This window comes from Canis lupus, chromosome 23 (genome assembly GCF_003254725.2).
Source record: "Canis lupus dingo isolate Sandy chromosome 23, ASM325472v2, whole genome shotgun sequence".
Taxonomy (NCBI): Eukaryota; Metazoa; Chordata; class Mammalia; order Carnivora; family Canidae; genus Canis; species Canis lupus.
Genome location: NC_064265.1, coordinates 15169687 through 15195416, shown reverse-complemented (window position 1 = coordinate 15195416; position 25730 = coordinate 15169687). Strand labels below are relative to the sequence as shown.

At 37.3% G+C, this 25730-nt stretch overlaps 1 protein-coding gene and 1 pseudogene across 21 annotated transcripts in view; both read left to right on the top strand.

The window, feature by feature from the left end:
• RBMS3 (RNA binding motif single stranded interacting protein 3) overlaps positions 1 to 25730 on the top strand; it is a 1287947-nt gene that overhangs the window by 625945 nt on the left and 636272 nt on the right. The gene's annotated exons all lie outside the window — the stretch shown is intronic.
• LOC112668943 (U2 spliceosomal RNA) lies at positions 14489 to 14576 on the top strand (annotated as a pseudogene).

The window sequence follows — 25730 nt, the reverse complement described above, 5'->3', positions numbered from 1 at the left end:
CTGCATTAGTCTCCTTTACACAACTGGTCAGAGAACTAATCAGTGCATTATGCTTTATCTGAGGAAATCCAAAGGGAGAGATTGGAGGAAGGTCAAGCTCTCTTCAGTGTAAACAATTTTGCATTGTCTATAAGCAGTTATTATTATGTGTGTTAGTCATATTTTGAGTAATTCATTTATAGCTGATATGGCAATGAGTAGGCATGTGATTCTCTATTCGTAAAGTAGATCCTACATGCTTCCCATGCTAGGATGGTGGTGGTTTATATGGGGAGAGGGATTTTCTGGAGGTCAGGATTGTGCTGGGAATGAGCAGGGAAACCCAAGAGGATTTAGGTGACACCTCATAGTGCATTATTTGTGATTCCTTGGGACTGTGATATTGTTCTGTGCAAAGTTGAAGCCTGAGCAGAACAGATCAGAAACCCCATGCAGTGTGCTAAACAAGTAGACAGTGGTTGTCTTTGGTTTGGGATTTCAGGAGAACAGAGGAGCATGCCATCTATAGGGTAAAAGAGTATTATAATCATACAGTAGTTTCATTCTACCAGTGTGGAAAATAAAAGCTTTTATAAGTTAATTGCTTCTCTGTAATTTTGGGGGGTACAGAAAAAGAGTATGAATCATTATTGGTTGATGAACATCTTTGTTATTCACGTAATATATTTACTCTTATAGACTAAAGGTTTATGTGAAAGCACTTTTGTAAACCTGTAAAGTCATATCAAATTGTGTGTGTGTGTGTGTGTGTGTGTGTTTAACATTTGTGGGATGGTATGTTGTAGCAATTGGAATGAATGTTTAAAATTGATAAATGTTGATTTGAACTCTTAAAGAGTTTTAGCTTGTCATAGAGAATTGGAGAAGGGTTTGAATACATGGTGCCTTTATCTCACCTGTAATGTTAGGTACAATTCCATTTTACACGTATGTATTTAGTACTTGCCATGTACCAGGCACTCTGCTAAGTTGAAAAGGCTAGCTTATTGGAGGAGACAGAGTTATTTTCATATTTATTTCTAGAGTCTATCATAATAGCTAGTGCATAGAAAGCACTCGGTCAACACTGAATGAATAAAGGAGATGAATTACTAAATTAGACAACAGTATACAATTTAGGAAGGAATTTAGGACAGAAACTTGCATGCCTATTATGCGATACAGGATCTATTTAGTTGTCTAGTAGGTACAGAAACACACCAGGGCCAGAGTTCAGTGATTCTGTCAGTCTGGAAATACTGGTGAAAACTTCATGGGGTATATGTTGTTTGAGATGTATTTTAAAGAATGTGTGGAATTGCGTGGCAGTGTCTGAAGGCATGGTTTGGCCAGAAGTCTGAGTTGGAAAGTATGCCCTAGAGAGAAACAGGGCATAGTGGTGGAAAATAGGAAGGAAAAAAATGGGAAAGAAGGTTTGGTCAGGAATCTAGAACACCTTGAATGCCTTGGGAAGGATGCTGATATATTTTCATTAAGAACATGAGCGGTAATCTTTTTTTTTCAGTGTAGGTGATATAATTAGACAAGGGTTTTGAACAGTTAACTCTAGTATTGATTAGGAGGGAGACTCTAAAGACAGAGCTTGGAGGCAGGAAGTCAGGTTAGAAGTAACCGCAGGTAAGTTCAGATCATGAACTTCTGGCTTCAGGAAGTTGTATTAAAAGTGAAGAGGCATTGTAGAGGGAGCTTTAGCAGTAATTGAGTGGTAGTTTGGTGAATGGGGCTAAGGGATGGAGAGGTTTCAAAGATGAGTCAAATGCTTCATGCTGGAATGACCCTGAAGATGGGACATTCTCACTGGAGAGAGGAAGCACAAGTTGTGGGAACCTGACAGTGAGTTATGTTTTGGACATGTGAATTTGGAAGGGTTTGGTGATCTGTAGCGGCCTAGAAGTCTGTTAGAACTTTGTATGGGGGAGTCATAACCAAGATAGGGAATAAAGATTCAGATTTAATGACATAAAAACCATAAAAGCAGTAACAGCTAATGCCTCATTAAATCCTTACAACAACCTATGAGGTAGGCACTATGGTTATCATTATTTTGCTGATATTTGGGAGTGATCCACAGCTTTTAGAAGAAACAAGATTAAAATGGAAACTGTAGAAATAGGAAAAAAATCAAGGACAGAATCCTAGGGAATATTAAGGAGGCAGCCAGTGAAGGAGCAAGAATTGGTCAGAGATATGGAAGAAACAGAAATGAGAATTATGATAGCAAAGGGAATATGAAATATCATAACAAGAAAAGTATGTAGTGATTTCATGCATTGGAAAGAGTTTAGGTATTTGAAGACAGAAAAAAATGCATTGCTTTTGGTAACTCAACTTCAGTATTGACCTTCAGGAAAATAGTTTCAGCTGGAGGACAGGTAAGGTAGGTTATGAAAATATAGTGGGATGGGAGGAACTGAAGGCATTAGCATAGCCCACTTTTTCTAGAAGTTTGAGAACAAAAATTAAGAGATGGGAAGATACTAGTGTGGGCTAACCATCCTTCACCGCCACCTCATCCTTGGACTGAGACCACAAACACACGCAATCCTCCCTACTACAAAAACACCTTCCCTTAGTATGGTAGCCATAAAACATAGATCCTGGATCCATGTGGTGGATATTGACCAGATCCAGGGTACAGGTGAGACAGTTGGCCTTAGAAAACCTAATCCATAACCACTTCTTCCTACGAAAATGGAGGTAAAAAAGGGCAGATGAGGACAAAGATAAATTTTGCATTGGACGAAGTAGAAATGGATCATGTCTGAAAACTTTAATCTCCATAAAATAGGTCATCTTCTGTGAGCGAGCCAGGGGGGCCTGGGAGAGGTCAAATCTGGAGAGGCAAAGGCAGATTTTTCTTCCTAGTAGACTTCGTGCTTTATAGTTCCAATAATTAAGGAATTTTGAAACCAAGGAAAGTATTACTAAATGCACAGGAAACACATGCAATGGAATTGGATGCTTTCCACTGAAATTCTCAAATGCCCTTGACTCCAAGATTTTAAGCTTCTGTATTTTTTTCAAAAGCTTTGATTTTTAACGACATTCTAAAGACCACGGTGAAGAATGAGAGGCCTATAAACCATATTTGTGTGTGCACATTTTCACAGGAAGATTTATTTGTTTGTTTGTTTATGGGAAGATTTTCTCTTCTTGGGAACATGAAAGAAAGGAAAGCACAGAAGTCATTCCCTCCAGCCCCACCTTCCTTCACTGTTATCAAGGCTAAAGCTGGAGGGAAAAATCACTCAAGATGGACTCCATGGGGTAAATTGATGGAATGAAAACTTATGGTCCTGTGGCTCTTTGAGGAGCTGCATCTGCCATATTTATTCATGCTTTTGGCTCTGGCGGTCATGTGTTATTATGTTTTTCTTATATAGATTAACTAGTGTTTTATCTCCACTGAGTTTTTGTTTTTAGGTAAGAGTAAGGCAAAGCAAAGTAAAGCAAACCAAAACAAAACACAATACTTCTTAGTTTGCACTAGGCAACTCCCAATGAGTCCAAATCTGTGTCTAATGTTATATATCCAACCTTGCCACTATGTTATCACTCTTGAGCCCTGCCTTTTCTGTGGTCCAAGACATAGTCATTCCTTTTCACATCATTTCCCTGATTTGTAGGTTAATGGGGTCTGGGCAAGGTGCTGGTTGATAAACAGAGCTAATATGCAAAGCTAGACATTATCTTTTATGTGTAAACAGATTTGACGTGTGTTTGTGAGGTTCTCTCATTATCTCTAGAGATCTGTGTCAGGAGAATATCATTCGCCGGTTCTCTAATATGTCTCTTCTCTTAATTGAAATGGAGATCTCCGATCAGTCTGGGCTTGAAGACTGTAATAACAGTTTCTGTAGACTGCTTTATCCTCCTTAGCCAAGCATCAAGGAGAGGACACAGAAAAAGTGGGCTGAGGTCTGATTGTAATAGGCATGGACTGCCAGACTGATTGGGGAATAGGTACTTGATCTTCCAGATGTGTGTCTACTATCATGATAGAGAAACGGCCAAAGGAAGTTGGTATGGTGCCAGGAGATAAGTGAAGCCAGAGAATAAATATGGCTTGCATGCCTGGGGTGGCCATTTCATCCAAATGTTTGGGGAAAGTTTGAGATTCACAGTTATAGACAATTGGAAACCACTATAGAGTAATAAGCATGGAAATATCACAATAAAACCTACATTTGGGGAGATTTGCTTCATGAGGGCATATACCCTTGGCTAGCAGAAAGCATGAAATTGGAGAGCTTGAATTGGATACGAGATTTCTAAAGTTCCAGGATGCATTTGTGCTGTGAGGTGTATTTGAAGAAAGAAAGGACTCTCTGATCAAGTCACTTTGGGAAAAGCTGCATTGCTTATCTACATTGTAGAGAACCCAGTGCCCCTTGTTAAGTATTTAGGGCTTTAAGAAAATCTAAAGGTGGAAGGTCTGTTTAAATTCGATGAACCCACCATTTCCCAAACTTTGAAACCACATAGTCTTCTGCAAAATAATACCTCCACTGTTACATTCTTAGTTATAAAGCAATTATCAGGAATTTAAAATCCAAAACAGCCAGTTATATTATTATTTTTCCTCTACAATAATCTATTTTTTTAATTGAACATAAGATAAAGTAATTAACTTGTATTTAGGGGTCAAACTCCCCCCTTTTAATTTTTTTTAAAGAATATGTGCTCTATTTTTAAATATTTGAACTGCTCTCAGCAAGTTCAGTGATAAAGAGGCCTAAAATAACCAGGAATGAACAGGGGAAGGCAAATTCAGATTTCAACAATTTGAAAATCTAGAATTGACTAGAGCTCACTCTCTGTTATAAATTCATTAGTAGAATGGTGATGACTATGGTAAGTGTCTACAAATTTAAATCACTAGTTTTTCTCATTCTTTTTTCTCTCTGTCTCTCTCTGTCTACATTTATGTGTTCTGTCTTTTCTCTCTTTTCCTGTGTGTCTGTATGTCTCTATTTCTGTCCCTTCATCCCTCTCTCTACCCCTTCATCTCTCTCTCTTCTCTTTCTCCTTTCCTCTCCTTCATCTTTCCCCCAAACCAGCACACCTACACACACATAGAGTTCCTGTAAACTAAACGTGCATATGCTGTGACTCCCTATATTGACCTTTTGCCAAAATGCTATTCCCTGGAAACCATGGACCTCTAGATAATCCCCAAATCCCTTGCTTTTGATCTGCTTTCTCTCTCTCTCTCTCTCTCTCTCTCCCTCTCTCTCACTCATTCTTTCAGCTCTTATGGGTTAAGTTCTGCTTTTCCCCTTAACCTCACTATTCCTACAGGGCCATTCTCACCCCACCCCGTGGTTTCAGGACAGAGGCATGGGAGGGGTGAGAGAATATGCCCTGGTTCTAACTCTTTGGCAAACAATCTCTGCATTTCTCAATGCCGACCTGGAAGGCATTTTCTTACCATCTGTGGATCGTATAATTAATTACTTTTTTGAAGGAATGTTCAACATTTCTTATCTTGCTTGTCATGCACATCATTTTTCAAACCTTGGAATGATGAGCTGGCATTTCAAGTAAGGGTGGTCCCACAAATCAAACACAGTGTGACTTTGGTTTCATTTCTTTGTTGAAATATCTGGTCTTATTTAGTGCACAACAAGACAGAGGTAAGAAACATGTAAAAACCCTCACTGCCCTCAGCCCTGTATCTTTCTCTTTCTGCCATGGTATTATGAAACTACCACCTCCAGTAGAGAAATGAAGTTAATTCCACAACAGCTAGATTTGCCAAGACTCATTTTCATGTCTGTGGGCATGAAAGCTCTGGGTGGCCAGCTTTTCCAAATTCCAGTCTGGGACTCCTGCCTTGAACAAGAAAGGTTGAGGAACAGGTCACTGGTGTCTGTGATGACATGATTTACTTTCAACAGTGTCACATTAAATGTCATGGCATTAATAAGGATGATGTGAACCACTGCCACCTCTCAAATTTGCTAACCACATGCAATACTTTTCTCCCCTCAGGAATCCTAAAGCTCTTTCATAGGAATAATATTCTATCGCTTATGGTACATAAACTTCAGGTTGACAATATTTTGTTATAACAGTGTGACACCCACTGGAAAAATAGCTTTCGCCTTTAGAGCGAGCAGCGTGTCCCAAGCAGGTGGTGGGTTTATAGATGGACAGCATGCTTCATATAAGTCCAATCTCTTTTGAATGCCAGCCTCACATTTTGGCCCTGTTCCCTCCCAGAGTTTATTTGTTGACAGCTTTTTGACAAAGGGAAAATTCAGAATGAGTGGAGAGTAGTCAGTACAACCTAAAGGGATTACCCTTGAACAAATACATGGAAATTGCCTTGCTCTTGCTGCTTGGTCATTGGCAAATTTTCTTTCTTTGGTTTTGTCCGTTTTGCGGTGGTGCAACAGTGGCGTATGGTAGGTTATGGTAGAGACAGGAGCAGTCAGAGTGATAATAGTCACCATTATATATATTGCCAACTTTATGCCAGACTCTGTTCTAGACTATTTTATATATTAACTCAGTCTTCATAGTAACTTTGTGGCAAAATCCTATGACACTGTACCCTACAGATTCGAATATAGTACAGTTGGCAGTTGTCTCTGAGATCTTTGGAATTCTCAGCCAGCCAGCTGACTCTGGTCATTTCGTTAATCTCACAATAATCCATTCTCATATTTTATGGGATTGAGTATTTGGATCCTATTTAAAAAGACTATGACAAGGGTTTACTATCCTATTAGAATCCTAATTTTACAAATGAGGAGATAGAAGTACAGAGTGTTTAAGTAGCTTTTCTAAGATCATAGAGCCAGAAGGCAGGAGACTTATGGAGTTAATGTGGCTTCCAGAGTCCATGATTTCTAGCCCTACAGTACAGGATGAGGTTTGTGAAAGATATCTAGAGGATAAAGTTGTTGTTTAAGAGTCAGGAGAGTATAGCCACCCTTTGTTTCAGCACTACATTCTGCTTTTTCCTCTAGGTATATAGGGTATATGGAGGGGAACTAGACTTCATATCTTCAAAGCCTGCTGGGGAGCTGCTTATCAAGGAACTCAACTTTGAATTCACATCTCAGGCTTTATCTCAAAATGAGTTTTATGGACTGGAGGAATTATTTTAGACCTAACTTCATGTATCAAACATGAATTTTTCTGAACTAGAGTTGTTCTTTCCTAAAGTGTTTTAAGCTATAAATTTCCCTTTGAATACTCTGTTCACTGTGTCTTATAGGTTTTGATAGGTACAACTAGGAGAGATAGTCACACTATTTGAGAACTGGTGACTACCCCGTAGTGCCATGACCACTGACTTCAGCCATAAATGACTGGTATGTCTAGACATGCTGGTGTGAATGAGTTGGATACAAAAATATGACTTCCATTAGAATTTACTACCTGTAGCTCATCATCTAACCAAACTGTACACGTTGATATTTTAACTGTAGTAAATATATCTTGTGTGTATGTCTTTCAACTGATTCCTTTTTATTAAGATTGCTACTTGCAGTGATTCTGTTGGTCAAAATTCTCACCCCTATTTGATGTCTCATCTCAAATGATACCTCCCTGGTAAGGAAGGAAGTAATCTTTTTATGCACTGTCTTGTCATTTTGTCTGAACTTATTGTGGTAGTTACAATCACCTTTACTAGGGGTCAACATTTCTGTAAAGGACAAAATAAAATTTTGGATTCGATGGACATAGACTTCCCACTGAACTCAACTCTGCTCTTGTAATGTAAAAGCAGCCATAGATCATACCTAAACAAATGGCTACAGTTGTGTCCTGCTAAAATTATATTTATAAAAATAGGTAGCCAGCCTCTGGGTTGTATTTTACTGATTACTATATTTTGAGCTACACTATTTAATTGTTAACTTTAAACTTCTATTCTGAACTATCTGCTTCTTAGAAATGAGGCTTGCATAAGTGACTATGTGGCTTAAACTTTAATTCCTATGCACTCAAGAGACATATGTTGAATGAGTGAAAAATACTAATACCATTATTACTCATCTGGAGACATTTTAGTGATCCTAGTATGAATAATAAATACTGGATGTATTGACATACCAAAATAAAATTTGTCTAAGACTAATTTTGTGTACAGTTTTATACTTGTAGCAGTCCCTTACTTATGCACCAGATTTAGTTTATTCTTTGAAATCCACTCTTTTTTTCACCAAAATGTTTCTTATAGGTAAAAAGAGTTTAGAAAAAAATTTAGTCCAATGTGAAAACATCTTAAATCAAAATATGGTAGGTCTAAAAGAAAGCCTATTAAATTTGAATACTGTGACATTTATTTTTGTCTAAGAAGTTTATGGGAGTTGCTAATTTGTTTTTGGCTTAACAAAACTAAGCTATGATAGATCTGAACAATGATATATTCAGAAAGCAAGCATAATCTGATGTAAGAAATTTTTAAATATTTTACTCTTATATTTCATTATATGCCCTCAATGAGATATTCTTTAGGAGATCTATAGTAGCATGATGAGTTTTGTTTGGTCTTTCTCTGGTTTTAGTCTGCATCTGAACCTAAGAACTTTAAATCATCGACAGTGAAGAAAGTCTTACTCAATCTATCCTTAGTGTGACAGGCTAAGGAATGTACAATGAATTTGTAACCATTCAGAAGCCACAGAGGCAAAACATATATAAGCTATTATTATTTGCAAAGAAAAGACAAGAATCAATAAATAATTAAAATATACAGAGAGATACATGAAAATAAAGGTAACTAGACATAATAATTAAGAAATAACAAAATCATACAATTTGAAAGGGATTATATATTTACAATCTAAAGATTTGAGAAGGAATACTTCTTCTTACTGACTATAAAAGGATAAAAGGTCAAATACAGTGGTGTCACATCACTTAAACTACATAGTTCATCTTCCAGAGGTAGCAGAAGAATGTTTTACTCACCTTTAGTTTTTTCTTACAAGACCACACTTGTTCCATCCACTCATGGAAAGAACAGCTTGTCTTATTACCCTCCAGTGGAAATGAGTTATGAGCCTTTTATCTGGAATTTACAGAGCAGCTTTAACCTCTTTATAGTTGAATTTCAGTGATGAATGCAATATCTAATTTCATCTTAGTTAATTTTTTTTCAAGAATTCCTTTTCCTGTTCTGATTTGTAGGTTCATACAAGATAATAATGGGAGAGATCAAATTACCCCATTTGGGATCCTGTTAAACACTTTTGTATTGTCCCACAAGTCTTTGGTGTTAATTTCCTGTTTTTTCTTCTGTTCCTGTCAATCCAACTCAAAAAAACCAGGCGTTTGTGACAATCATAACAATTGGGTATCTTTACTATGTTTCAAAGAAAAGTTTGCATTTTATGCAGTACTCAGCTTAAAATGATCACTCATGGCTTAATTTAGCTAACTTTTCCTGGGTTTATAAAATAGATGGATAAGAATCTTGTGAGCGGAGAATATAGGAGCTGAGCTCAGTTGGGAATCAGTTGCAAGTTGAAATGATGTCACGCAAAGGTGCCAAAGGTCCTACCTTAGGTACTGTAAGCATTAGTAATAGAGAGAGAAACATACCACATCAGAAAAATGAATAGCCTTATGTATCAGCCAGCTGATATCTCACTTTTTTAAAGCCCTCAAACTGCAAGGTCCTCCTTGTTTTAACTCATAAAAAGCAGAGCTCCTTTGCATGAAAATGTTGTCCCCTGACACTGATTAACAATCAGTTCTGAGTGATTACCTTTGGATGATCAGATAGAGTTTGTGATTTGCCCAAAGTCACAACCAATGTAGGCAATCATGGTATAACTTCTGTCTTTTGGCATTTTATTAATTCATTCACACATTTATCATTTATTGAGTGTGAACTGTGGGCCAGGTATTGTGCTACGTGCCAGGGATACAAAGTTGAGTGAGACAAGATCCCAAACCTCCAGAGGCTTATAGTAAGTAATAAATATGCAAATCAATGATTACATTACATTTTTATCAGTGCTATAATAGAAGCATGAACAGAATGCTGGGAGAGCATAAGGGCATCAAAATCAGATTCAGGGAAAATCCCCTGGAAGAGCCCATATTTAGACTGAATTTTGAAGAACAAGTGGGATTGCTAGTTAAAGAAGCAATGAGATAGCATTGTAACCTGTAAAAAGCCAAGGAGACGTGAACCAGCACCAGGTATTTGAGTAAGGACAAATATTTCAACATGGCTTGAAGGGAGCTGAGGGGTAAGTGGTAGGTGTGGAAGTAAAGGGTAAAGCCAGAGGCCAGATCCCAAAAGATTGAGAAGCTAAGCTGAGAATGTGGCACCATAATTCGGAACAAAGTGGTGGAGGTTAAGGGGGGACTCACCCAGCCTGTCCATTGCATTCTGACATCATGCTGACTCCATGGCACAGCCACACAACTCTTCCCTTGCTTCTTTCAGGGGATTCCATGGGGCTTGGGGAATGCCCTCAAAGTACAAGGCAGGCCTCTCTCCTTGAATAGAATTCATATACCAACTGCTAAGAGGCTATCTTCTTTATTTCATTTCATTTGCATTTTCTGTCTTGAGTTTGGGAGCCTGCTCAGTCCTGTTTAGTTCTTATGACCACTTTTCCTTTGACTTATAATAGTTCCACTATGTGTGGAAAGAGGTAGAGATGCTGTCAGGGAGGTAGAGGAGGTGATGACTCAGTCAGTTAATGCCCTCTCCCCATAAAACCCTGTCCTCTGCATTAATATTCTGGCAAGCACATGGTAAAAATAAAAATTAAAAATAAAATCTCTTTTTGAGATACTGGAGCCTCAGATTTCAGGGTTTTTTTTTTATTTTTTATTTTATTTTATTTTATTTTTTTATTTTTTATTTTTTTTTAGATTTCAGTTTTTAAACCTGGTATTGACCAGGACAGTCTTTGAGATTGTACTTAAGTCACTCAGCCTTTCTGAACTTTCTGTCTCTACTATGTAAAAGGAGGCAACAGGCTTATTTCATCCAGACCTTTCCTGTAAGTCCATGGGTTGTGCTTTCTCATGTCTATCTAGATCACCTCTGCACAGTATGCTGGGTAACTTTTAGGTGAGGCCACAGTTACCTGGTTGGGAAGGGGCAGAGGTTCTACAAAATGGGAGGGTTTTATAAATCGAATCCTCTGAAAGATTCAGAATGCCTGGTTTTATTTTAACTCTTAAAAATCAAACTCCTTGCATATAAACAGTCTCAGGGAATTTCATTAAAAAAAAAAAGTTCTCTCCAAAGGTGAAAGGAGCCATTCATTGTTTAATAAACTGGATAATCTTCCTTCTTAGAAACATTCTAAGGTGTATAAATGGAAGCATTTATGCTGTCACAGAGAAAAATTTGGAGATAGACCATGCATCACTTGAAAATGCTTAATTCCTGGAAATAATAATCAGGGAGAATTTTATTCACTTACAGAGAACTGTTTTAAAAAGAAACATTTACTACTAGGTTGATTTCTATGTTATGTTAGCTACTTATTAGTAATGCCATGATTAGCTATTCAGGCAACTTGGAGTTATCAGAAATGCATTGGAGAAAGGATGTTGTTTTTACTTATGAATTACGAGTTTGAATAAGTGCAGTATTTTTTTAATGGGTAGCTACTAAGAGATACTGAAATGCCAGATTAAGATACCCTTTCACAGAAAGATGAGATAAATAGAATATGGCATATTGAAAAGAATAGATTTTGAAGTCAGAAAGGATAGAATATGTATCTTGTCTCGGTGCTCTTTATTTCCAAGATCTTGGGAAAGTCTTTGAGCTTTGTCTCCTGAGCTGCAGTACCAGGAAGTTTTGAGGTATAGATTGAGTTAGTATTTAAAAGACTTAGCCATCTCTGATACTAAAGGATCTATTCATGTCATGGGGAAGGAATCTGAATACAGAACTCCCTAGAGCTCTTCCTTCATTTACAACCTAAATAGCCTCCAAATAGTCCCTTTGCATTCAGTATTTTTTATTTTGTATCAAACGTTCCCCAAACTTTTATGATATAATTGCCCTTTTCATTGAGATATATGATCCTAAGAACTTCCTTAGGAATTGAAAATAATTATTTTTACATTATTATCTGGTGTATAATGAAATATAATAATGAGAGATTTTTACTGTTTCCCATTTAACAAATGATATATCCGTCATTTACCTCAAAGTTAAATTTTTAAGGAATGTATATGGAAAAAATATAAAAATAATAATAATTTGACCACAAGAAAATTTCAGATTACAGTGTGTTTTGTGTGGCTAAACTTTATAATTTTCGTAAGTTATTTCTAAGTGATAAGATAAGGTATGAATTTCAGATTATGAGCTTTCTCTACTTGTTATGTGTTGCTGATGTACATAGCTTTTTATCCCTTTTAAGTGAAGACCCAAATTGGAAATATGTCAACATGCATTTTTTTTCTTCTTACGTTTGTCTATGAAATGCTAGAGTCATCTTGATGTGTTATATAAGATGAACACAAGTTGTTATTTCAACATCAGTGTTCCATATGCTTCCTGCCTTTCAACTAGCATTCCATCGTGGATACAAATAATCAGTTACATGACTCAAAATGAAAGCAATTTATACATTTATGAAGGTCAAAGCCACCAAGCCAGCTAGAAGTGTTCAGCTTAGGGCTACAGCCACTGAAGCCTGTCACGTGTCTGTCCCTTCTGACTGCTATGCTTCTTTACTTAGTAACATTTAGTGGTTCTAAGTGTTTTCCTTTTAAAAAGAAAAGCTGCTTAATACATTGTTTTATTTTCATTTTATTGATTTTTAGAAATTAGACACTATAAAAGATTACAGTAGTGGCTATAATGACAAGAGTGCCCAGGAACACATGATTAAAAAGTGGAAAAATAATTAACAGTGATATCTTCAGGCACTATGTTAGAGTTTTATAGAATTTTCTACAGGATACTACCTCTGTGAAGAGTTCTTTTCTCTTTTCTATTGTCTTCATTTCCTTTTTTCTTACCTCCTTCCTTTTATGGGTCAACCAACATTTACTGTATCTGTACAGAGAGAAGCAGACATCATACAAATCACTGATACGAAGGATGCCTGGGTGGCTCAGCCGTTGTCTGCCTTCAGCCCAGGACATGATGCTGAAGTCCTGGGATCGAATCCTGCATTGGGCTCCCTGCATGGAGCCTGCTTTTCTCTCTGCCTGTGCCTCTGCCTCTCTCTCTGTGTCTCTCATGAATAAATAAATAAAATCTTTAAAACAAAACAAATCACTGATACAAGAAGTTAAAAGGTTTCTAATCTAGTGAAAATGTTTTCTATTTATTTGCTTTTATTTACTCAGAAATATCCCTTATTTACATAAACATATATGAATTCTAACAAAGCTATAATAACTTTGGATGACTTAAAAAGCAGTAATATTCTGGAACCATTATTATCTAATGAAAGTCTTACATGTCATAGACATGATCACGAAGTTCATTCTTTAACATTCAGATAGATCTGGTATATATAAGGAGTTCACTTTATGAATAGAAAATCTTAGTCTTGGTATTCTTGACTACAATTCTCTTGAACTACCTAGTTTAGATCAAGTCAGTTGCCATGCCAATAATTTTCTCACATGTGAAAGAAACAATGGCCATACTCCAGCTAGTGGTTTTCCATCTTAGAAAATATGTCATGTAAGGAAACCCCACTATTTGCAAAAGATTTGTAGATAGCTCCTTGGAGTTAATTTCTGTGAGCATTAGAAGGTACTTAAATGCCAAACCACAGATAGGGTTTATAAATGATTGCCATAAGCTCTTTAGCTACAGTAGCACCCCTTTGCCATTAAATGAATAGGGTAGAGAATTCATGGGGATGCTTAGAACTCTGGAGCAGCCCATTGTTTGAAGATTATGCTTTTGACGCTTCTTGCTAGAAGTCATTTATTTGCCTAATGGGTGTTCATTGAGAGCACACAACGTGCCAAGAGCTGGACTTGGCATCACCATGGAGAACATCAAATTCTAGTCTCATCCTTTAGAACTGAGCAGAAGACGGTGTTTGTAATGTTAACAGCAATTTGAGAAAGAAGGAGGCTCAGATAGAATGAGAATGTCCCTTGTAAAATCTCCATTTGTGAGGCTGCTGCCTTAATATCAAATGTCTTACACACATCAGTGATTATCACTATGAGAGAAGTCTAGTTTATATCTAAATTATTTTTCCTAAATAAAAATAGAAATATACTTAATCTCATACAAAGTTGATTTTTGTAACAGGAGCACATAACATGATAGAATTTATAGTAGCTGCAGAATTATCTATTATTATCATAGTAAAAAGAAACAACAACACAGAACCTAAATCAGAAACCAAAGCTGTACACAAACTCATATTTTTCCTTTAATCTTTTGAATTTTGGGACAAAGCAGTGTTGATAATTTTCAACTTGTGACTAGGTAAGTGGAAGTTGGAAAATGCTGAGATTTGAGTCTCCTATATGACTTACAATATCCTGATCTTTACATGACCTAATCACTTCTTGGCCTCTTGGTTAAGATCAAGTGTAGTATCTGATCTCTACATGACCTAAAATGCATGTTTAGCTCCAGTATACCATGTAAAATTAGCAATAGAAAGAAACAAAAGTCATAGGCCATATGTAACATATCTGTTGTATTCTTGGCTCCTTTCTTCCTCCCTTCTGTTCTGAAATGTGTGCCTTGTCTTAGGTGGAGGAGTTCTAGCTGAAATTTTAAAAATCACCTATTTAATATCTCTTAATATCATTCACACACCCCCCCTTATTTTAAAAAAATCATTTCCCCCCATGACTTGCACTTAAGTCTAGCAATAATTTCAGGTGTAAAATAAGCTCTTTCGGGCATTATGCAATTGCAGGCATTTTTGGAAAATAATAGTGAAGCCAGTAAGATAGTGCAACTAGGGGATCCCTGGGTGACTCAGCGGTTTAGTGCCGCTTTCAGCCCGGGGCATGATCCTGGAGACCCAGGATTGATTCCCACATCGGGCTCCGTGCATGGAGCCTGCTTCTCCTTCTGCCTGTGTCTCTGCCTCTCTCTCTCTCTCTCTCTGTGTCTCTCATGAATAAATAAATAAAATCTTAAAAAAAAAAAAAAAGCACAACCAGCCATATATTACCGTTGTTCAAACAGGGTTCTGAAATGGGGTCTGTTTCCTTGGATTTGTCCACTCTGTGTGGAAATAAATTCACTGCAAGATAGATCACTATATTTCACAATTTAGTTTTTAAATTTTTATTTTTTTAAATTTATTTTTTACTTTTTGTTTTTCTATTTTTAAATTTTTGTTTTTATTTTTAACTCTGGACTTCATTAAGAGGACAAAAATAGGGATGCCTGGGTAGCTCGGAGTTGAGCATCTATCTAAGGCTCAGGTCCTTATCCCGGGGTCCTGGGATCAAGTTTCCACATCAGCCTCCCCACAGGGAGCCTGTTTCTCCCTCTACCTATATCTCTGCCTCTCTCTGTGTCTCTCATGAATAAATAAGTAAAATCAAAAAAAGGGGGGGGGCAAGAAAACTCGTTGGAGTGGGAATAACAGATTTTGCTATGTGGTGTACTTAAATGCACTTCTGAAAAGTAAGTCATGAACACTGATTTCAACCTTTCCTTTTCCTTCTCTTTTCTTTTTTTTTTTTTTAACCTTTCCTTTTCCTCAGCAGGGACCCAGGTGTGACCATCTGTCCCTGTAGCAGAGCATTTTGGTCTCGTCTAGATTCTTCTTTCCTTCTTGAATTCCTTATTTGCCCCTTTTCATTTTTCAGCACTCTTGTGAGCTTCTCATAGTTAAGGCCTTTTAACTATTTATAGATGATGCATGGTTTTGACTGATACAGTTTACATTTGCTTCAAGGACCAGCTCTTTATACATAGTTGGTTCTTTTTCAAGACACGTGGCTTCCCTCTGTGGCTCACTTGCTAGATCACCTGGAATGGCCACGTCCTGGGCTCTGTGCAGAGATCTCTGCCTCTGTGTGCTGTATTTTTAGCCTCGGAACTTATCTCTCCTGTGTCACTGTAGTAGGTAGGATTGTTTGGACAGGAAGAGTCACTTCCTTGTTATGTTTGGCCAGCATTGTAGTGCTCCCTGCATTTCCCCACGTGCCTCTCATGACGCCCCCCACCCCTGCACTACAGTTTAATCACTTCCCTCACATGATCTTGCAGAGGTCAAGAGCTTTTCCCTCTCTTCATTCTTTTATTCTCTGCTTTTCCTCATTTCTCATTCCTTCCTTCTTTTCCTGTCCTAGTCTGCCTGCTTGCCGTGTTTCCATTATTTCCTCCTCCTTCTTTTTTTTTTAATCTCTGTTATTATTTTTCTTCTACTTTCATTCTTTTCTGTTATGAAAGCTGCATCCCAACTTATGAGAATTTATCCTACACATCTAGATCCTCTGCACACAGGTGAAAGGGTACGTGCCAATAATTATGAATTTAGCATTGCTTGTAATAGCAGCAATTTGTGAACAACTCAAATGTCTATTAGTAGAGACATGTTGAATAAACTATGGCATGTTCATATAATGGAATGTTATGCAGCTACAGACAATAATTGGGAAGCACTCTATGTATTATTTTGGAAATATCTCCAAGACATTTTGTTAGGTGGAAAAGAACAAAGTGCTGAACAATTTGTACTTTATAGTGTACTTTTCCCCCCAATTTGTGGGGGAAAAAAGTGGCGTGTGCATAGGGAGGGGATAAGAGTCTTTTTTTCTTTTTATTGTAACTAGTAAACACCAGTGTGTATAGGAAACACAGGAAGTTGCTCATGGGTTTCAGGGGATGAGTGGGCTGAGAAATAGTGAGAAGAGATTCATGGTCATAGCTCTTCATATATTAAATTTAAAAAAATGGTAATATATTATCTATTCAAAAAATTAAATAGGGGCAGCCCGGATGGCTCAGTGGTTTAGCACTGCCTTCGGCCCAGGGCATGATCCTGGAGATCCGGGATCGAGTGCCACGTCAGGCTCCCTGCATAGAGCCTGCTTCTCCCTCTGCCTGTGTCTCTGCCTCTCTCTCTCTCTTCTCTCTCTCTGTGTGTGTTTCTCTTGTGGATAAATAAATAAAATCTTAAAAAAATAAATAAATACATATAATAATATCATCCTCAAAAGTCAAAGTAAGATTCAGATGGGGATGCCTGGGTAGTTCAATGGTTGAGTGTCTGCCTTCAGCTGAGGGTATGATCTTGGGGTTCTGGGATCAAGTCCTGCATCGAGCTCCCTGTGAGAATCCTGCTTCTCCCTTTGCCTATGTCTCTGCCTCTGTCTCTATCTCTTAGACACATTGTGGAGAAGGGAGAGAATAATAATAAATGAAATCTTTAAAAAAAAGATTCAAGTGAAATAAAACTACTGATGTACTGAGTGTTAAAAAAAAGGACAAAGAATTGAAACAACTGAGTCCATTGGTCCAAACTCATGGGTATTCTCATAGATTATTTGTTTATGGTTTACACCATGTAAAATTATCATTTTCATGAACAACAACAATAAAAAACCCCAAATATTGTCAATTTCATATATCTTAATAGAATGTTTACCTTAATTAAGGCATCAAAATTCCATTACCAGTTTGCCTGAGCTATTATGCCTTTAATGTATTATTACATTTGTCTTCTGTGCTGTTGAAACCCTTGGAGTCTGCTTTCATTCATTTACCTAGGCCACCTGGGTGGTACCATGAGGTGTGACAATTCTATTCTTGAATTACCTTTCCATCCAAGCTTTATTAACTTTGCACGTAGCTGTGGATTAAGCCTTCATAATTTACTACTGGGATTATAATATTCTTCTGAGAAGTCACTCTGAGTTCTAGGCTTTCCTTTTGGGTCTAACATCCTCATTGACACCAGATTTATCTTTCTACAAGGCAGTTTGGATCACGTTACTCCTGAGTGAATTCATCCTGTATTAGCCAGCATTCTCCAGAGAAGCAGAACCAATTAGCACCAAAGAACTGTTATTCATCACTTTGGAGTGCTTTTTAGAGGATGAGAGAACACAATATCAGTCCTTGCATCTTAGTTGTTGGGTGTTTTCCTTCTTCTTTTATCAATAAATGATTATTCATGACCAAAGAAAAGAAGAAAATGGCATCATTTAGCAGTGCGCTAACTTAGTGGGACCTACTCTGCTTTAGTCTATTATAACATCAGTACGTATTGCTAATGGCCCCATACAGTGCAATGCCCTTCAACTCTTTGCAAAGAGTGCACCCCATTCAAATGATGTAGCACATTTGGATGGTTTAGTCATACTATAAAATCTTGGGCTGTTGTCCATTAGATTTAGAAAATGAGCAAATTTCCCATTGAAGCCAGGAGTATGTGACAGTGCGCATAACTGAAGGTTGAAATGAAAAGTCTTTAAAAATGATGAAGTGGTAATTATTTTATTAGATGTGCTAGATCTCCGTTTATCACAGATGTATATAAACTGAAACGAAAATTTAAAGCTTATAAAGTTAAACGACAACAAAAATATATTTAGTATTATACAATTCCTTTTAAATTCCACTGTTCCCAGCACTCAATTCTTCATGCCAGAATTAGTGTTGATCTGTTATTTTCCATAGACCCCACACAATAGTTAATGACTTAAGAACTCTGGAAAATGTCCTTATTTCCCCAAACCTCTAGGTAAGTTTGTTGGCAGCTAATGCTCCATGGTCTAAAAAGTATTCTCTCCCTTCTCCACAATGTTAGCTTCTGTTTGTCTTTCTTATCTCAATTTAGCCTTCCTTTCTTCATACTAGCCTTCCCTGACCTCCTTGGCTGGATCAGATCCTCCTTTGTAGGTGCTTAGAGCACTGCTTCCTTGTCACAATTTCAAGTTCACATTTCTTTACATGATAATTTGATTCTTCTTCATTCCTCACTAATACAAAAGCCCCATCAAGCTGAGGATAGTTTTCAACTTACTACTGAATCATCAGTTCCCAATACAGTGTTTTGCATATAAAAGATACTGAATAAATGCGTTTTTAAAAATGCAAGACCTTTCAGATCCTGAAATACTCATTTTCAGCTAGAGTTTAGCATTCTAGATATCTTTTTTTTTTTAATTTTTTATTTACTTATGACAGTCACACACACAGAGAGAGAGAGAGGCAGAGACACAGGCAGAGGGAGAAGCAGGCTCCATGCACCGGGAGCCTGATGTGGGATCCGATCCCGGGTCTCCAGGATTGCGCCCTGGGCCAAAGGCAGGCGCCAAACCGCTGCGCCACCCAGGGATCCCGCATTCTAGATATCTTTATTAAATGTATAGTAGGTCATGATTTTATCAATTTTCTAAAATTCAAACAAATATTATTATATTATTCTGAAAAGCAAATTATTCACTGCCAGTATATAGGTAACATAGGTGTTTTTGGTTTCTAATTCCACAACATATTATGTATTTTCCATTTATAGTTCAATTAAAATTTCTCTAGGTTTTTGAAGAGAACTCTTTCTGGTTTCAGGACATGGCCATAAATAACCACTCTTCATGAACCGTATACAAGTGTAAGCATATGGGCTTTAAAATGTATATGCAATTCTCTAGAGCTCCTAGTATAATTAAAATTTGGAAGGGCAGGTGGTTAAGAGGTCCCAGTAATTTACAATGTTTCTCTAATATCAGAATGTAAAATTTAAAAATCAGCAGATTCTATAGTCAGTGTGTGTCCAATGTATATGCAGTGAAAGCCACAGAACTAGCTCCCCACCAAGAATATTTATGAAAAGACTTAGAATCAAACAAAAAGGGGGGAAAAGAAAAAAAGAAACCAAAAGAAATAATGTATTAAGGGTTGATTCACTGAATAGTATTGTAGAAAACTGGACAAGGTTTAGAGAAGATTCTTATCCTCTGCCATATCTTTGTCCAAAGGCCACTGCATAGTATTGCCTAGGCAGATTTATCATTGTCTCAATTCACTAATTCCAAGAAAATTAAGTGTTTCAGTGTGCCATTCCTTGAGCAGGCATCATGCCTAATTAACCACAGGCCCAGCATCTGATTGATGATTTGGTCCTCTGCTATATCATGGAAATTTTAAAATTTTATTCCTGACGTAAAGAAACCATGATGGGACCTGGAAAATTTGAACCCCTTGTCATATTCACAGGATACTTGAAAAACGCATTCATTCCTCCAACTTCTAGAAATATTCACCTTTGCAAGTATTCTAATTTTTGTGAAATTCATATTATCCTTGATGACATCTCTAGACACTATCATCGGAATGGACTAGGCATTCAGAGATCAATGTCTCCATGCCATAGACATCAAGCAGTATTTGAACAAAACATGGACTTAACACTTACAGCTGTTGCTTATTTGGGCCCCAAATACCTGACATTCAAGTATACTGCTATGTGGTATTTTGGTCTCTATTTCTCCACTGTAAAAATCTGCCTTCCTGGATTCTCATTGTCCTGTTTTCAGAGTGGGCGTCTGTTTATAGGTGCCAGTATGGTTTATAATTCCAGTTATGTTTGTCACTCAATAGCTTCTGCATTCAACCACCCCTGTACTGAATACACTTTGGAATAAGTAATGCTTAATAAGTAATATTTTAAACTAAACCGCTTTATCTAATTTATGAAATCATTTGGGCTGGAAGAGACCTACAGTGAAACACATAGTGCATCCCCTTTTCTAGAATAGTGGGATAGATTTTTATTGTCTATAAAATCCATTCTGGGTGGGTATCTATTCTCAGCCTTCATTATCTCCAGTGATAGCAATTCCACAGCCTCCCTTGGCAGCCTTCCCTATTGCTGAACTAGCCTTGCTTATTAATCCTATAATAATACCTTATGTTCTCTAAATATTGAAGCAGTGCCTAAGTTCCCCCTGCTAACTCATTCTTCGCTGCCCACCCTGTGAAATGCTTCTAGAGGAGGAATAATTATGTAAGCACACAGCACCAAATGATGTGTTGCGCAGCCTTGTCCTGAGGCATTCCGCAAGGGGCTTGTTAGGATGGACGTTGTCAGTCCATAGAAAATTAAGCTATTAAATCTGCAGCACCAGGGTGGTGATTGAATTGCTTGTGCCACTGGGATGAAATTGCTTTGCAGACATATGAATTTCACAGCCAGTAGTGTTCTTCCCTTCATACGTGCTCTAATTGTAGCATTCGACTAATGCACAGATTTGGGGGCTATCTTGGCATGTTTTTGCTAGTGTGGGGACAAGAGCATTGGCTGGACCTGTCCTAGGAGGGTGTGGTCCAGGAATTGACCCAGAAAAAAATGAGGTATGAGGATTAGACGAGGAGCATCCTCATCCATTTTTCATTAGTCTGGGCACTACCATCGTTGGCACTCTAACCTCCTTGACTTCCTTTCACCATTTCTGAGCTCCCATTACCCAGCCTTCGGATGCTTTGTGTGTGCTGGCAAGAACTTGGGACTTTCTTCAGAGGGTTGCCCTTGGGCTGGTGGAGTGCTGAGGTGCCTAAGAGTTCATGTCTTCTCTGGTGTATATGAAAGCCCAGCTCCTTTGCCTTCGGTTGGGACAAACTCTAACATGTAACTTGCAGTCTGTAGTTCCCCAGTGGGATCAAACTGAAGCTACTCTCTATAGCACTTCACTAGAAAAAGTACTCTTGCTTAGCTTTTTCCCCATTTCTGTTATGTTCTTCTTTCCCACTCCCACTCCCCCAACCGAAGTCCTTACCAATTTATTCTGGGAACACTTCTTTAATAAATTTTGCCCATCTTTATCTTGGACTTCGCTTGTAGGGAATCAAACTCGAGATACCAGTCCTTGTTCGGTGATCTACCTCAAATTTAGCAGGCAGAGTCCTCAGCCTTATGTGGTTAACTGACCTGATTTCCAAAGATGCTTTTCTCATGATAAACATCTGATCTGCCCTTGGAAATCACAACAGTTGTTCCAAGATTGAAAGGAGCTTTTCCATAATATTGCTTTCAGTCTTTTGAAATTACAGAGCTTACTTGGTAGTCAAACCCCGAATGGCTCCCCCTCCTTTTTTTTTTTTTTTTTTTTTTTTGGTGTTTTCCTCAAGTGCTACATCTCTCTTATGTTCCTTCTGAAAGCAGCTTGTTCATGAGCATCTGGCATATATTGCTTCTTGCCTCTAATTACAGAATTTGTCTCTCAAACTGAACTGTGAGTTCCTTGGGTGAATACTTGGTTATCAGAACCCCTGACAAGCAGCTTGAGTGGTGTCTTCTTCTCCAGAGCTCTCCAGTGGTTGCTCCCTGCCTTCTAACTGCTAAAAGGACTTACGTATATCTATGTTTGTAGTAAAGTACTTATGGTCAGTTCGCTTTGATTAACCACTTTTATTTTAGTTTATTCAACTCAGCTCTAGAACCATGGTCTGATTTATCTCTTTTAAGTTCAATAAAATTTTTTTTATCTCCTACCAGTAAATATCAGAATAACCAAGGACCAATGGCAAGGTAGGAAGAGAATGTTACATTTGGGGACAAAACAAGAACTAGTCATGATCATCCTCTCAACTACCTTTGCTCTTTCCCTTGCGTCTTTATCCAGAAATAGAACATGTGTTCTGGTCTACTTTGTTTGTGTGTCTTAAATACTTTAGGGATATTAACCAAGAAACATACTTTATTTGGGAAGTTAATATCTTTCCAAGAATGAAAGCTGACCTGAATGCAATGTCTAATTAGCTTAGGGACAGCAATGACAACTTGACTTGTCATGAATGTTCCAGAAGCTATGACTGAAATGAGAAGAGCACACTCGTTGCGGTGGCGTTGTCTTCTTCAGTTCTAAATGTTTTAAATGAATATCTAAAACAGCCAGTTATATACCCTCTTTGTATGTATGCCCTGCACATAATTGGTGCTCCATATATGTTTTTTCCAATTAATACTGAATAAATAAAACAAAGATGAGATGAATCTGATACCCTATTTCTTAGGAGTACAAAAATCTATTTTCCAAATACATAATTGATAATACTGAAAAATAAATAAGGACGTTGTATTTATGTTGCATGTTCCTGCAATCATTAGCAGGCTGACTTTGAAATGAGAATTCAAAGTATAATTAAATAATGACATTGTTCTAGGATGACTTCATACCCTTGTAGACTAGCATATGATTTTGTTTGTTATTATTTTCTCAACTATTCTCTAAAATATAGAAAATTTTCAGTAACAAGAAATAAATATTGAAACATTTTAGTAACTGGAGAACCTAACCTTTTACTCAATGACTGTGTACTCTTTGTTTTGTTTTTTCCTATTGGTTTTTATCCTCTTAAATTAGTATATGTGAGGGTGCCTGAGTGGCTCAGTTGGTTAAGAGTCCAGCTCTTGATTTCAGGTCAAGCCACGGTCTCAGGGTTGTGAGATGGGGGTGAGCCCCATGTTGGGCTCCACTTTCAGTTCAGAATCTGCTTAAGATTTTCTCTCTTCCTCTCCCTCTGCCCCTCCCCCCCCCACACGCATGAGTGCATGTGTGCGTGCGCAGTCTATCAAAATAAAATCTTTGAAAAATTATATATGTATGAGGATATAATCTATGTGTATAGTAATATTTGCACGTACTACTTTTGTATCCAAGAAAAAAGAAGGAAAACAGTCTTGGTAAACGCCAAAACTGCTACTTAGTCTATCTTTAAATCAGTTGTCTGTGCCTATCATGGAATGACACTACTTGGTAGATTATTTCCTTTATTCTTGGGATTGAAGGTAAGGTAGTCAGTGGCTATTGGCATCCAGGACACTTTTAAGGTTTTCTGACCATTTAGGAAGCAGTGGCAATAGAATACAGCATCATCACATGTAACATTTAGCACAGGGTAAGTGACTTAAAGAAGTCATGGGGCTACATAGAAAATATACATAAAAAAATTGTGCTTCATGCATTCATTCTTCTTTAACTCTAGACTGTACTGGAGAGAGAGCAATCAAACCAAACAAAACTACTTTCAATTTATTGGAAATCTTAACTCTTAAATTTGTAATGAAGCTACAGTTAAGGCAATTTTGCAATAGTTTGCTTTCTGTTGTCAGTTTCTCCTGTAAATGGTGTGAGTTTGTCTTGAAATATTCCACAAAGAGTGATGCAGGTGACCAAGTCATGTCTCCATCACATAGTTATCAAATAAGTACAGAGAGACAAAGTTGCCTTTGTTGTTTCAGTGTGACTAGGCTATGATTTTTGACATAACTGACAGCTTGTCAGAGGATCATGTGACAACTCTACTTAGTTTTTATTTATGTGAGGAAACTACCCCCAATCTAGTAGAGCAAGGAAATATGATAAAAGGGCAGTCAAGAGCTTAGTGCTTAATCAGATAGACCTGATTTGTATCTAGCCCCATGACCTTGAGCAAGTTGTATACTTCTGTGTCTTATTTTCCTCATCTGTGCAATGGGACTATATTAGGAGTTACTATGAAAATGAGAATAAGAACAATTAGGTCAAAAACGTGGAACATAGTACCAGACATCTAGCAAGTGGTCCTTCACAGTGTCCTTGTTAATGACAATAATACTAGAGTCCCAGTTGTTTCATATCCTTTTGTTTTTATTAACATGATTATGATCCAAGCTTTTCACAATTCCTGTTTGCAATGCAAATATAATTTAGTGGTTTTCATTCACTCCATGATTGAAAGTAATGATGTCTTCAAGCTCATGAGAAAATGAGGAGGCTAGTCTGCTTGGAATTACTTTCTATTTCTAATTTTGATGAAATATTTTCTTAAAGTCATCTTTTGCATTACTTAGCAGTTTGTTTCTACCCATCATACAAGAAAGTTTGTAAAGACGCTCCTGTCTCTATATTTTTAAGAAAGAAAAAGCAGTCTGTTTTTACATATACTTTAATAGTGGTTTGCTTTTGTTGTTGTTTTTGCAGCTGTGAGATAGCAGATAATAAATCAAAAACTAATATTTCCAACTATCTCAAAAAATAAAAGTCTGTGACAGACTAAATATGGGCTAAATGAGGCTTATGGATGATTTGTTCTAATTAGATATAAGGTAATGTTCCTGCAGTTGTGACTTTTATTAAAGTCAGAACATGTGGCTGTTCAAGCTTTCTCTGCATTGCCCTTTTAAAAAATCATTTGAAAATATTTTGGGTCTGCTGTCGCTGAGACAATATGGCTTGGCAGTATATTGGTAACTTAATAAGCTCACCACATTTGTCATGCAGAAACTGTTCTTTATATGCAAAGCTGTCAGACAGATTGAGTATATAATTCTTCTTCGCATGAAATAATATGATAAAACTCCAGTATCAAATTGAATGCTGTACTAGCGTTTGGAATCTTTCATGCATAGGTTGGAATTGTTTTACAATGGAAGTATTGTTTGATGACAAATACTCTTTTTGTAGCATTCATCAGTTACGTTTTAATAGCAAGCATTATCCTCCTGACTGCAGGTCTGCCTTTTTTGCTGTTAACAAACTGGAAAATAAATCTGCTTCTTAGTTATGTTTGACATTTTTTTAATGGTTAACTGCTACAATTAGACTGCTTGATCAGTGCTGTAGGTGCTTCCCACAAAAGCCTAACATATCTGATTTTGCCAGTTTTGTGATAGAGCAGACAATAGTTACCTCCTTCTTGGTTTTGATTTAATCTCCAGTGATAAATGTTAATACAGTATTTTAAGTCTCAGTTCACCACAGAGGAGGATCTCATGTGGTAGGTATCCATATAATGCATGTTGGCATGATCAGGGAAAGAATCTGTAGATATTGTGGACAGAGCCTCT